The following is a 12,764-nucleotide window of genomic DNA, read 5'->3' as shown; positions in this document are numbered from 1 at the left end:
AAACTTAATTTTAAAATTAATGAATCATTCATGATTTAAGAATCGTGAATAAATATAAAATATATATTTGATAGGGCAAAACAATTGTGAAAAAGAATTAAAATACTACAAAAAAATGTGAAGAGAGAAGGAATAGCAAGAGAGAGAGAGAGAGAGGGAGAGAGATTTTAAATGAAGACGAAAGCTTTTAGAATAAAAGAGAAAATGATATGGAAAAAAGTCAATAAAACATTACATCGATTAGGGACATACACAAAATGGGGAAAAAACGATGTAAAAAAGAGAGACACGGACAGAAGGAGAGGTAAAATGGGTGGGAGACAGAGAGAAGTTTAAAAAACTACCCATAAAAAGTATTAATGATGATATAAAGAGGTGAAAGACAAAGATGAAATGCATCGATTAAGGTCGAGATAAATGGAATGAGAGAGATAGAAATAAAGCTAAAAAAAATAAGGAGAAAGAGAGAGGGAGCTACTGTGTATAGGTATACGATATTCAAGTGAAGTGAGTGCACATTAAGGTGGTTCTACTGTACTCACAAAACCCATATTCGACCACATCAGAGTCAGAGTCCGGCAGCAGCAGCAGCCAGCAGCCAGTGCGGCAACAAGTTTCAGCTGCAAAGTGCAGAATTTGCTGGCATTGTAAACGCAAACGCGTGGCACGAGTCGAGACCCGTAATTGCCACATTGCGCAGAGCGCGGGAGAAAGAGAGGCAGCTTGAGATTTGAATGGGGATTGGGAATTTGGAATTGAGGCCTGGGGGTTGGGGGGCTGCATGCAGCCAGTGGCCGACAAAAGAAAAAGTTCCATCAATGCGACATTTGGCGACTTCGTGCCCTGCGATCTGCATTGTTTGGCAAATTTGTCGTTGTCAGTTGTTGCCTCTGCTGTCGGGTTGTCTGGCGTCCGCAGCGACGGCAGCTTCTTGTAATTATGTGAGTCTTAGCAATGGCCATGCAAAATGTTTATCTTTGTACTTGGCGTTCGCCTACAGCTACCAGCCAGCAGCTTGCAGTGTGAAAAATGGCAAATGACAAGCAGCAAACACTAGATACAGCACACAAGACACACATGATCATAAGACATGAGACATGCGAAGTGAAATGCATCGCTCTAGCCTGTCATTGACTTGGACTTGGACTCGCGCAGCTTGGACTGCCAGACGCCCACGTGTGTGCATGTGCTCAGCTGGAAGTGCTGCTGCCAGCCCGATGACAAAGTACCACACAGCAACGCCACAACAGCAACAGCTGCAACACAACGGCAACAGCGAGCACACTCTCGTTGATAGCTGATTAGGCAATGGCAACAATTGGGCGAAGATCGTGGATCTGAAGTTCGAAATCGAGAAGATCTTCAATGGCTTTATATTTCGAATTAAGGCCTAACTAGTAAGGGTGAAAAGAACTGTGTGTGTGAGAGAGAGAGAGAGATAAAGAATGTGTGAGAGACAAAGAGAGCGAGAGAGAGAGTGAGAGATATAAAGAGAAAAAAATATATATACAAAGGGAAAGAGGGAGAAAGAGAGCGAGAGAAAGAGAAATATGTAGAACAAGAAAGAGAGGTAAGCAGACAGAGAGGTAGAGGTAGATAGGCAGAGAAAGAGAGACCTTTTTACATGCCCATAGCTGTTAATTGTCTAAGAAAACAAAGTGTAGCGAAGCGTACCACTGGGCGTATGAGCAATGCGTCTGGGTAATGCAATATGTTTATGGCTGAATCAAACAGTTTGCGCAATGGCAGCAAATAAAATATTTTTGTTAGCTAATCGGCAATTACTTTCGTTTCGATTTGAATTGCTTCGAACTCGTTCGCGATTATTTTGATTTTGCTTTTACCTAAATTATAATCGCAGTTCGAATTAAGGCCTAAAACTTGTCGAGCTCCCATTAAATATACAAATTAATGAATGCAAATATCTAATTTGTAAGCATTTGTTCAGGTTAATGAATATTTTGTACACAAATCGAAAAAGAACAAACAAAACAATGCTCCCGTCGGCGATATTAAAACCAAGTCTAAATTAATCAATAAAAACACCGTACAATTCTTGGTACTTATCTTACAGCAAAAGTCAAAAGCTATAATTCATGCCAGATTCATGTGATTGAAATACTTGACCAAGATATAAGGACTATATTTAGGGTTAGGTAACATTTAGCTTATTATTAAGGGTTAGTTAATCAGCTTTGATGCTATTATCATCAAAGAGCAGCCCCGTACAATTGTGACTCATATATTCTGCTATGTTGGCTTGTGCAAACGAATACTTCTTTAGAATAGAGCATAGGGTATTTGAAGCCAATCGCTTCTTGGCATAAGCACACTTTTAGTGATTTGCAGGGTATATACCAGTCGAGCACCAAATATTAATGAAAATTATTAAGAAGTATCTGCTGTGATTGCTTGGCATATAATATAGGATAACTCATAGTCGATCACTATACAACTTTTTAGTGTTTTCTTCTATAATTTGCAGTGTTTGCCATAAATAGAGGGTATGTGCTAGTCGAACAGCAATTATCAACAAATATGCACTTTAAAATAACATACAGGGTAACTTGAAGTCGATTAGAACACAACTCTCTAATGTTTTATACTACAGGGTATATGATAATCGAGCAGCAATTATCGAAGCAAACAATTGTGAAATTTCTGCTGTTTAGTTTTTAAGAACGGAATTTAGGGTATCTCACAGTCGATCACTATACAGCATTTTAGTATTTTTAACTCTAGACTATATGACAGCAATGTTCAGCATATATAAGGAATAGATATAGGGTATTTTATAGTCGTTTATAATACAGATCTTTAATGTTTTTTAGCTACAGGGTATATGCTAACCGAGCAGCACTTATGTAGTTCTTAGTATTCGAATATAGGGTATCCCTTAGTTGTTCATTCCACAACTTAGCTAAGTTTTATTTTATTTATTGATGAGCTGCAATAAATGCAGGGTATATGCAAGTCGAGCAGAACTTATCCACGACAATAATTATGGAGTTTGCATTATGCACTTGTTATGAATAGAACATAGGGTATCTAGCAGTCGCTCCTTGCACAACTTACCTCAGTTTTCTCGACATATATTGAGTAGCTGCAGTAAGTGCTGGGTATGTGGCAGTCGAGCAGCACCTGTCGTTGGCAAATGGATTTTGACATATCGCGTTCATGCTTCGAATATTAATTGCACTTAAATTGAAATTTTGATGTTTGTTGTGTAATTATTTATTCGCAATTAAATTTCTATTTTGAATACAAAAGTTGCATGCGAAAATCATGAAATTTTCTTGACTTCATCTGGCCGAGGCTGTTAACACGTTACGTGCCAGCGTAATGCAATTGGGCATGCAAATCCTAGCTGTGAGCGAAGACCTCTATAAGGCAAGACCCTATATGGAGGCGACGTCTCGAACTGGCTCGGCTGCTGTGGGCGTTCGATCAAAGGGGCCGAATGCAGTGGATGAGCCAGAGACTAGTGCCAGATGAGGCTGGGTGCGGGCAGCATCTGGCTTCGGCTCATGAATGCGACTCGGCACAGATTCTTGAAAGTCAGCTGACCACGAATGAGCCACGATTGAGCCTTGTTAAGAATTTGAATGTGGCAACAGCCAGTGAAGCGCGTCACACGCGGTTTATCAATAGCTGCGCTTGTGCAATTGCCACTCGGATTCGAGTGCTAGTTGCACGTAGTTTCGTATTGCCAGTTGCCCCCAAAAAAGCAAAAACCTTCTCCCGGCCTCGATGAGTCAACAGTGCACGGCCGCCGTTGGCGAATGTGGAGCAGCGGCTGTGAGCAACGCCCACAGGGTGTGGACGCTGTCGTTGCAGCCATGCCTTGTCAGACATATAAACATATATATATATATATATATATATAAATAGATATATATATATGGACAATGGGGCAACAATTAGCTTTGATTTGCTGTGGCAGCTTTTCATTTACATTTGACGACGGCGATGACATGAGCAGCAGCAACGAGAGCAAAAAATCATGACACTGCTCAAGGTACAATGTCAAGACCTCGCGCCACATACGACTCGCAGTCGCAGTCGCGCCACAGGCGGCGGCCAGGAATGCGATGAGAGAATTCCCCATGTGAGAATTCTTGAAGAGCACGGCTCAAAAGCAAGCAATTGCAGCTGCCGCAATTCGGGGCATTGAATGTCGCATAAGACGCGATTCATTGTTTCATTGATTCGTTGATTCATTGATTCATTGGCGGCTTGCTTTCAAATTGCAGACACAGTTGGCCAAGTGTCTGGCCTGGACACGCTCTATTTGCTGGCGGTGCTTCTTGGACAAGCAACTTGACTGCCAGCTGCCAGCTGCCAGCTGCCACTTGCTGCTGCTGCTGGTTATTGACCAAGCAATGTAGCTGGCTCTGAGTGCGTGCGTGTTAAAGGCAAAAGCCTTCAGCAGCGGGCTCTTAGCTTAAGCCAACTGATTTTGATGGATGCTTAAGGAAATGTTATCAAGTGGAAACAGATTCACAAAACTTCAACTTTGATATTATTTGGGATCGGCTGAGTCTTGGGTGGATGAAAAAGCAGAGATATGTAGTGTGTATATATACATATATATATATATATATATATATATATATCATATGTAGCGGAATATCTGAGTTAGGCCCTGCTTGGTCAATGCTGCTCTCAGTTATGGGTTGGCTGAAAAACTTTCTGGAAAGTATAGACTGATTCTCAGTTACTAAAGCTTGTTTGCCTGTGCTGGCTCTGCTATTCCACAAGGTTTTTACAACGGCAGAAGAAGGCGTGGCACACCTCAAAAACTTATGTATATACCTTGAACAGGGCACCTTGCCTTGCTTGACTGTTTGAACCCACAGATCCATTTAAACTATAAAATGCAAAAATAAATAAAATTTATTTTGTTTTTTTTTTTTATCTTATTGCTATTAAATTTAATTTCTCATTCATTGTTTAAAATGTAAGTTTCATATTGATGATTAGAGCTTATTACTGGAGCCACATAGACAACATTTATTGCATAGTGCAATGAAACAAACTGTGGCAAAATGATAGTAAAATGTATTCGAGTAGATCGAGTTCAAGGGTCGCGATCCATGGGGCTGGCTTGAGCTAATCCTAGGCCCGATCTGAGAACTTAGCCATGCTTTCCCTTTCGAATGTTGTACGGCTTATCTGACAGTCGAATCTGCAATCGCTTTGTGAGTGGCCAGTTGACGCCTTTCGTGAACCCTCACCTGACCTCTTGTACCTGTTGCCCCTGCCCCACTGCCGCCGCTGGCTCGTGGCCTGCATTTTCATTCCAATTTGAGTGTTTGCAACGCTCTCGTTTATAGATGAATTGATGGGGCGTTTGATAAGATATTGTTTTCCCAAATTTGCTTTAGTTTTCGATTCGAGTTCGAATTCGAATTCGAATTCGAGTCCGAATCTGAACTAAATTGCGGGAAAGCAAATAAAATCGAAGTCCAAATCAAAATGGCGCAATGACATTTAAATTGGCTACGAATTTGCGGCCAGAAGCGAGCTATAGCAGCGGCCGCCCTACAAACTTGCCCCATTGTTGCCCGTTGCTTGTTTCTATTTGTTTATAACAACAACAGCAATACAAACAACAACTGGCTGCTAACAATAAAAAGCCAACGGGCCAAACAACTTGACAAAATGAAATGCGCTCAAATTAGTTTTTTTTATTTTTTATTTCGTTATTGCTTCAAATTTTAAGGCGGCTTTTTTGGTGTTTGCTGCTGCTGCTGCTGCTGCGGTTGTTGTTGCAGTTGCTATTGCTATTGTTAGTGGCGCCCTACTGTAACGAGGCAGCAACAATTACAACTATAAAAATTATGACTGTTGATCTAATTATGGCTTTGACTGTGTCTCGCGCCAACCTTGGCACCGATTTTCGTTTGAATTTCGGCTCTATTTTTCCTTTTCACATTTTTGGAGCAAAACTTTTGGTGGACAAACGAGCAGCGGAGCTTTCTCTGGGCCGCACATTCTAAGCCGCAAAGACACGCCTATCGCTCTGCTTGCGGCGCCTGTGGCATGTGGCAGGCCCTCAATTAACGTTAATCAACTGTTGCAACTGCAACAACACCCACTCGAATTAGCTGCGCCTCTGCACCTCTGCGCCTGCTGAACTTTATTTCCTAAGATGAAGAAACAAAAATTGTTGCAAACATAGCAAAATATTTGAGATGCCAAACAATTATCTCTGCAGGCCAAACGACTTATTCAGAAGCCTGTTGTTGGTTTTATTGTCCCGTTATATTTTTAGTTTTTGGTGGCATATAGTGTGTGTGCCTTGTGGCTGCTAAATATCGTAAAAAGTAAAAGTTTCTGTTTAGCGCAGTTTGTGCAATTTGACGCCGATAAAACGAAAGACTTAAGAAACGAACTTTAGCATTTTTGCGCACAGCCAAGACACATACACACACATATGCACACACATACACACACACTCACAAACACACATTGAGCTATTTGGAATTGGGGTGTGGCTGGGCGAGGGTTGCACATTGGTTATGGCCCGAAAGCTCTAAGCCCCAAAAATGACTCCATTAAGTCAGTTGCTGGATTTTGCTTTATGGCTGTATGCTAATTGCCCGCTGATGAATTACAGCATTGTGTGGCTAGGCGTTAGGGTAGCGACGGGTACATAAATTTAGCTATTCTAAAAGTTCACGCTATTTATAAAAGCTTAGAACGAATCTGTTAAAGTTCATTGATTATCTTAAAATATATTGACTTTTCGCATTAATTCCATAGACTCAGGCACAGATTGTGAGCTCATGCCAGTGGCTTCAGCTCTCTTTACAAGTCATATAATTCCCAACTGGTTGCAGCTTAGGAAGAGTAGTAATGCGATGATCAATTAGCGATCGATAGCGAAGGAAGTATAGAAAAAAAAAATATAGAAGATAGATGATAGAATGGATAGAATGGATAGAATGGATAGAATGGATAGATGAAAGATGGTGGATGGTAGATGGTAGATGGTAGATGGTAGATGGTAGATGGTAGATGGTAGATGGTAGATGGTAGATGGTAGATGGTAGATGGTAGATGGTAGATGGTAGATGGTAGATGGTAGATGGTAGATGGTAGATGGTAGATGGTAGATGGTAGCTGGTAGATGGTAGATGGTAGATGGTAGCTGGTAGATGGTAGATGGTAGCTGGTCGCTGGCTCTGCTAGGTCGCTGGTCGCCTGGTCCCTGGTCGCTGGTCGCTGGTCGCCTGTGTGACTGGTCGCTGGCGCCTGCTCGCTGGTCGCTGTTCGGGCTGCTAGCTGCTCGCCTGGTCGCTGGTCGCCTGGTCGCTGGTCTCTGTGTCGCCTGTTCGCTGGTCGCTGGTCGCTGGTCGCTGGTCGCCTGGTCGATGTTCGCTGGTCGCATGTCGCTGGTCGCTGGTCGCTGGTCCGCTGGTAGCTGGTCGCTGGTCGCCTGGTCCGTGGTCGCTTGTCGCTGGTCGCTGGTCGCTGGTCGCTGGTCCGCTTGGTCGCTGCTCGCTGGTCGCCTGGTCCCTGGTCGCTGGCCGCTCCCCGCCGCTGACCCGCTGCGGCTGCCGTCTGCCGGCCTGGCCGCTGGCCGCTTCCCCGCTGCCGGCTGCCGAGTATAAATCTGCTGAATAACCTTATTTTTCTCTCCCTGTCTCTCTCTCCCTATTCTCTACCTTTCTCTCTCAATGTTGCCCTGAGCATTGTAAGATATCTAAATATCATTCGGCTGTGATTGTTATAAACAATAAGAGTGTGCTTCTAGCGATGAAAAGCGTGTTGTTTTGATATCAATTTGAATATAGCTGCATCTATTATAAGTATATATGCATATATATAGTTATATCTATATGTGCATAAGTATAAGTGTGTGGATCATGAAAAAGCGTTGCTTGAATTGTTGTGCTATGCTCACATTTCGATATGTAAATTTCGTGGGCGCGACTTTGTGGATTGTTAGCCGCACAAAAGCGCAGATATAGCCATATATAGATGTGTATCAATTTGAATAGGTATGTGTATGCATATGTATATATGTATATATGGATGTGTTTATATAGTATTCATGAATGTTGGCAATGTCGTCTGGTGGCGCGACGGCCCTTTCACGCAGTCGAATTTGAATTGACAATCGCTTCGATTAGCTGCATTATGGACTGCCATGCTCCATATGTGTGTAGATATGCCCGATACGAAACATGAATACTCGGTCACATTTTTGCGGTTTGGCTGTCAAATTCGTTGCACTCATTAGGCCAATTCAATTGGTCGCTTGGCTCTAGGCGCTTGGCTCTTTGGCCGCCAGTCGAAACAAGTCATAATTGTGTTGTTAAGGCCGCTGCTGGTAATTCGATATGATATATATCGAGACACACACACACACACATATATATATATATATATATACATTGAAATGCCTCTCGAACCACAGCAGACACTCGAATCGCATGGAAATTAATCATTTCCCTTTGCTAGAATTTGCATGTTGGTTTTTCGGGTTTTCAGTTGAGTTTTTTGTTGTGTCGCTTTGTGTGTATCAATTAAAGCCCAATTATGTTCGTAGGCATGTCTTGGAAAATATGCATCGAGATAATGGCTATCCGGCCATAACGGGTTTCACACACACACGAACACACGTATCCAAGGTTGGCCGGACTCCGACTGCAGCTCCAACATCGACTCCGACTACTCCAATTCCAATTCCAATTCCAATTCCAACTCCGATTCCGACCGAGCGCTCGAGCAAGTGTCAGCGCACCCCGTTGTCAGCCAATCAGCATAACACTCAGCGGGCAGCCGTCGACAGCAGAAAATTATCGGAATTTATTTAGAGTCCATGAACACAGCGTATCGGAACCTTCGCAATGTGAACTGGCTACTGAGCCACTGCGAAGCTGTAAGTTATGAGGACTTTCTTAAACTTCTGGCCGATCCTGCTTAATTTGCAATCCAATTTTCAGTGCCCAACTGAGCTGCAGCTGCCTTTTGATCTTGGATCAGAATAAATGCAGTTGGCTTTCAGCTCAGAACCTACCTTAATTAATTAATGAAATATTCAGTAAAAAGTTCCAGTAAAAGAGAAAAAAAATCAAATTTATTTTCTCACAAATTGAAATTTTATTGATCTTGAGTTAGTTTAATTCACTTAGATTGTGTTCGACTCATCAGATAAATGCGTATACGCACTGTGTACTGTTAGCTTGACTGGATTTGTGCTGGCAAATTGCTTGCATTTTGCAATTGTTTATTTATTTTGATGCTCAAATTATGGAAACAATCAGCGCTCCAAATCATGCCACACAATTTTGTCAATGATGCAACATCACGTGTGTGTATGTGTCTCTCCCTCTCTCTCTCTCTCTCTTTTACATATATTCGCTTGAGGCTCGCTCACAACTTTGCTCATATTATTAGGAACTTATCGGCGCATTTGGATCACAGCTTGATGAGGGGCGTGGCACACATTTCGCTTTGGGTCAAACAATTTGAGATTACAATTATGTTAACATTATTTCATTTATTTTCGATCGCAGCAAATGAGGAAATTGTTTATTGAAATTGCAAAAACCCATGAACATTGCGAGTATCTGTGAAATGAATCTTTTAAAATTGCTAAGGCCCGAGCAGATGCCGAGAAACCCGATGGAAATATGTTGCGAGCGTGCCACTGGGGCTAAAATGGAAATATTAAGTACAAAAATAATCATATTTCATGGCAAAATAATAACATAATAAAAACCCCTTAAGAGACTCTCGACTATGCCTGATGTATATATTCAATGGACATATTAACCTTTTTATTCAATCTACCTCTGCGATGACAAGCAAAATTGAATGATAATTGAGCGATAGCTTAAACAGGTGAGAGGGCTCGATTAGTAACAGTAATGTGGATTAGATCGGCAGGTAAACTATGTGAGAGAAGGAGAAAAATAGGGAATGTGAGAGGTGGACAGATAGAGAGCGACGGAGAGAAAGAGAGTCAGACAGAAAGAAAGAGAGGGAAAGGGAATGAGAGTGCGAGAAGTAGCGAGAAATTAAGGATGAGTTAGAAAAAGATGGTGGGAAGAATGGAGAGACACACAAGCACATAGAGGGAATGACTAAGTCAATTTTGGAGCTAGAATCTTCAAGGTTCGCGCGAGTGGATCGCAGTTAACCCAATCTATAGACAGCCTTGATTAACCCATTGAAGCGTAGAAAATCTGAAAATATGGATTCTTGAATAAATTCAGCTGCTTTTGGACGGTTTACAAGCATTGTGAAGTCGAGTTTCGTTGAGTGCGACTTTCTTCCTAATTCTTCTGAATACTTTAAATGAAGAATTCGTTTTTTTATAGTTCTATCAAAAATTATAACACCGCTTGGCAGACTTGGTTTTTTCTGCCTTAAGCTAAGCCATTTCTAAAGTCCTCTATAGTTCAAGGTGACTTTTCCTGTAAATAAGAGTAAAGTCAAGCAATCTTTTGGCTATAAACTTTTAAGTATTTTATGTGAATTAAAGTGAACTAAGAAAAAGAAAAACTTTGGTAGGTTTTTTCCTGCTGGAGGTCAGCATTTTCCCTTCAATTCTAATTCAATTGCTGCCGTTATGAATGCGCCCAGGCAGTTGGCAGTTGGCAGTTGGCAATTGGCTTTTGGCTGTTGGCTGCTGGCAGCTGGCCAGGTCGCCCTGTCGTGTTCGCGTCAATCGCTTGTTGCCGCTGTGGCAGCCACACGCGGTGGCCCCATCGATCCGATCAATCGATCACATTGCCCATGTCACATATGTCAGCCGGATAAGATCAGCACAGATCAGCAACTGTCTGAGCTGCCACGGCGACTGTGTCGCCACTTGTATCTGTATCTGTATCTGTATCTGTTGTTGCAATAAACTTGTCATAAGCTCGAACAGCCTCTGATTGATGCCAAATGCAGGTCTCTCGCGTCACAAATAACAGTTTGTGCTCTCAATTGAAAAATTGCAAATTGCCATTGCATACATTTGTTCTCAGTTGCTGTTTCTGTATCTGTAGCTGCAGTCGCACTTCCATCTGTAGCTATATCTGTGGTTTTTTGACATAATTTATGCGCTTCCTGTTCAATTCATTGTGTTTCCAAGTATTTCGAACACTTTAGGCATTCTAACGAACCGTAAAGCGCAATTATAGCAGCCGCATCGCCTTGATTGCATCCTGTTGACCTCATCTGAATCTGTCGCCCTCTTCCTCCAAATCAATTTCCATTTCCATCTGCAGTCAATGCTGAACCATTGCACGTCTTGTGCTCGAGTCGTTTGTCACGCGTCTTGGCCAAATTGATCTGCGCAAATATGGATGGCTTAAGCATTCTTCGGCTCACCAACTAATCGCCTCCAGTTAAGGGGCGACAAACAGGCAGAGAGACAGACAGACAGAGAGACAAGCCAGCATCTATGTTCAGCTCTTTTATGGCACTCTAAAGTCTCTTATAGCGCAATTCGTGCTAATCAAGTTTGTGGCGACGCAGGTGGGGCATGCAGCATATGTTTTAATTGTGGCGCAGACAAATTACAATTTGAATTAAGCGTGTTAAGCGAACGCTTTGCACTCGAATTGGCAATGAAACTGATTCAGTCAAAGTTGAAAGTTGTGAAAATGTCTTGAAGTACGTCTCAGCCCATGAAACATGAGAAGGGATTTGTTGCATTAAAGTAAACGAAGTCAGTTGGGTAGAGACTCCCTGACTGCACAGCTAAACAGAGATGGACTCAGCCTCTTTACAGGATCTTGAATACTTGTTGTGCCGCAAGAGAAGGGAAGAGCCAACCCCTTTCGACCATTTGACAACTCACACGCACTTTGTTGGCCAACTCAGACGCACAGAGAGAGGCCCGCATAGACACGATCATTATGCAGATTTATGACTTCAACACTTGCAACTGATAGCGTCCGCCCACCTGCCCACCTGCCCACCTGCCCACCTGCCCCCTCTCCCATGCAGCTATTGCCGTCCCAGTCCCTGCCGACCTCCTGCTCGCGGGAGTCGCGTTAACAACGTTGTTTGTTTATGAGACGCTTGCATTGAATTATGGCAAGACATTAGCAACAATTTAGCAGGCAGACATGTCGCCAGCTTCAATAATCATTAACAACGACACTTGGACGCTGCCTGCTGGCGCGACACGGCCAGGCACATGTGCACACGTATGTGTTAACATATGCGTATCTGCATGTTGTTAGATATCTAGGCCTTTTGGCCGGCCAACTCGGCTGGCCCAAGTGGGCGTCTCAAATTGACTTAATTAATCATTTTGTCATAATAATCAACTTTAATTAAATTCAATTTCAAATCCTACAACTAACACAACACATTGATTGACTTCGACAGCGCCGAGTGCCCGTTCTATGCAGCTCAAAAATAAAAAAAAAATGGTTATTAAATTATTACGAAATGCTTTGCTATGCAGTGGCCGCCCCTCCTACGGTTCCTGCACCTGGCCAGGTGTTAAGTGTTCTAATTGGGGCTGCCCGCTGCCTTATAGCGTGCTGATAACTACCTGTGTGCATGCTCGATTATGATGTGGTCCTCGACTCCACTCGACTCGACTCATATAATTGCCAGCATTGTCGCCCGACTCAACAACGAGGAAACCAAAACCCAAACGCGACAAATAGAGCATGGGTATTTGCATGACATAAGCCCCGACGCCCCTAACACTCGATCGCCTAGAGCCGAGCTGTACGTATTGTACCTGGTCTGCAAAACGTTTGTTTAAACGTTCTTTAATCACCAGTTTCAAGCTGCGA

At 42.6% G+C, this 12,764-nt stretch overlaps 1 protein-coding gene across 2 annotated transcripts in view; it reads left to right on the top strand.

Annotated features, from left to right (window-relative positions):
* LOC111603358 overlaps window positions 1-12,764 on the top strand; it is a 46,606-nt gene that overhangs the window by 3,672 nt on the left and 30,170 nt on the right. The gene's annotated exons all lie outside the window — the stretch shown is intronic.

The sequence above is a fragment of the Drosophila hydei genome, unplaced genomic scaffold (assembly GCF_003285905.1).
Source record: "Drosophila hydei strain 15085-1641.00,03,60 unplaced genomic scaffold, DhydRS2 tig00000250-arrow-arrow-pilon, whole genome shotgun sequence".
NCBI classification, from domain to species: domain Eukaryota; kingdom Metazoa; phylum Arthropoda; class Insecta; order Diptera; family Drosophilidae; genus Drosophila; species Drosophila hydei.
Note: the sequence above shows the minus strand (reverse complement) of the source record. Positions and strands in the feature narration are given on the sequence as shown.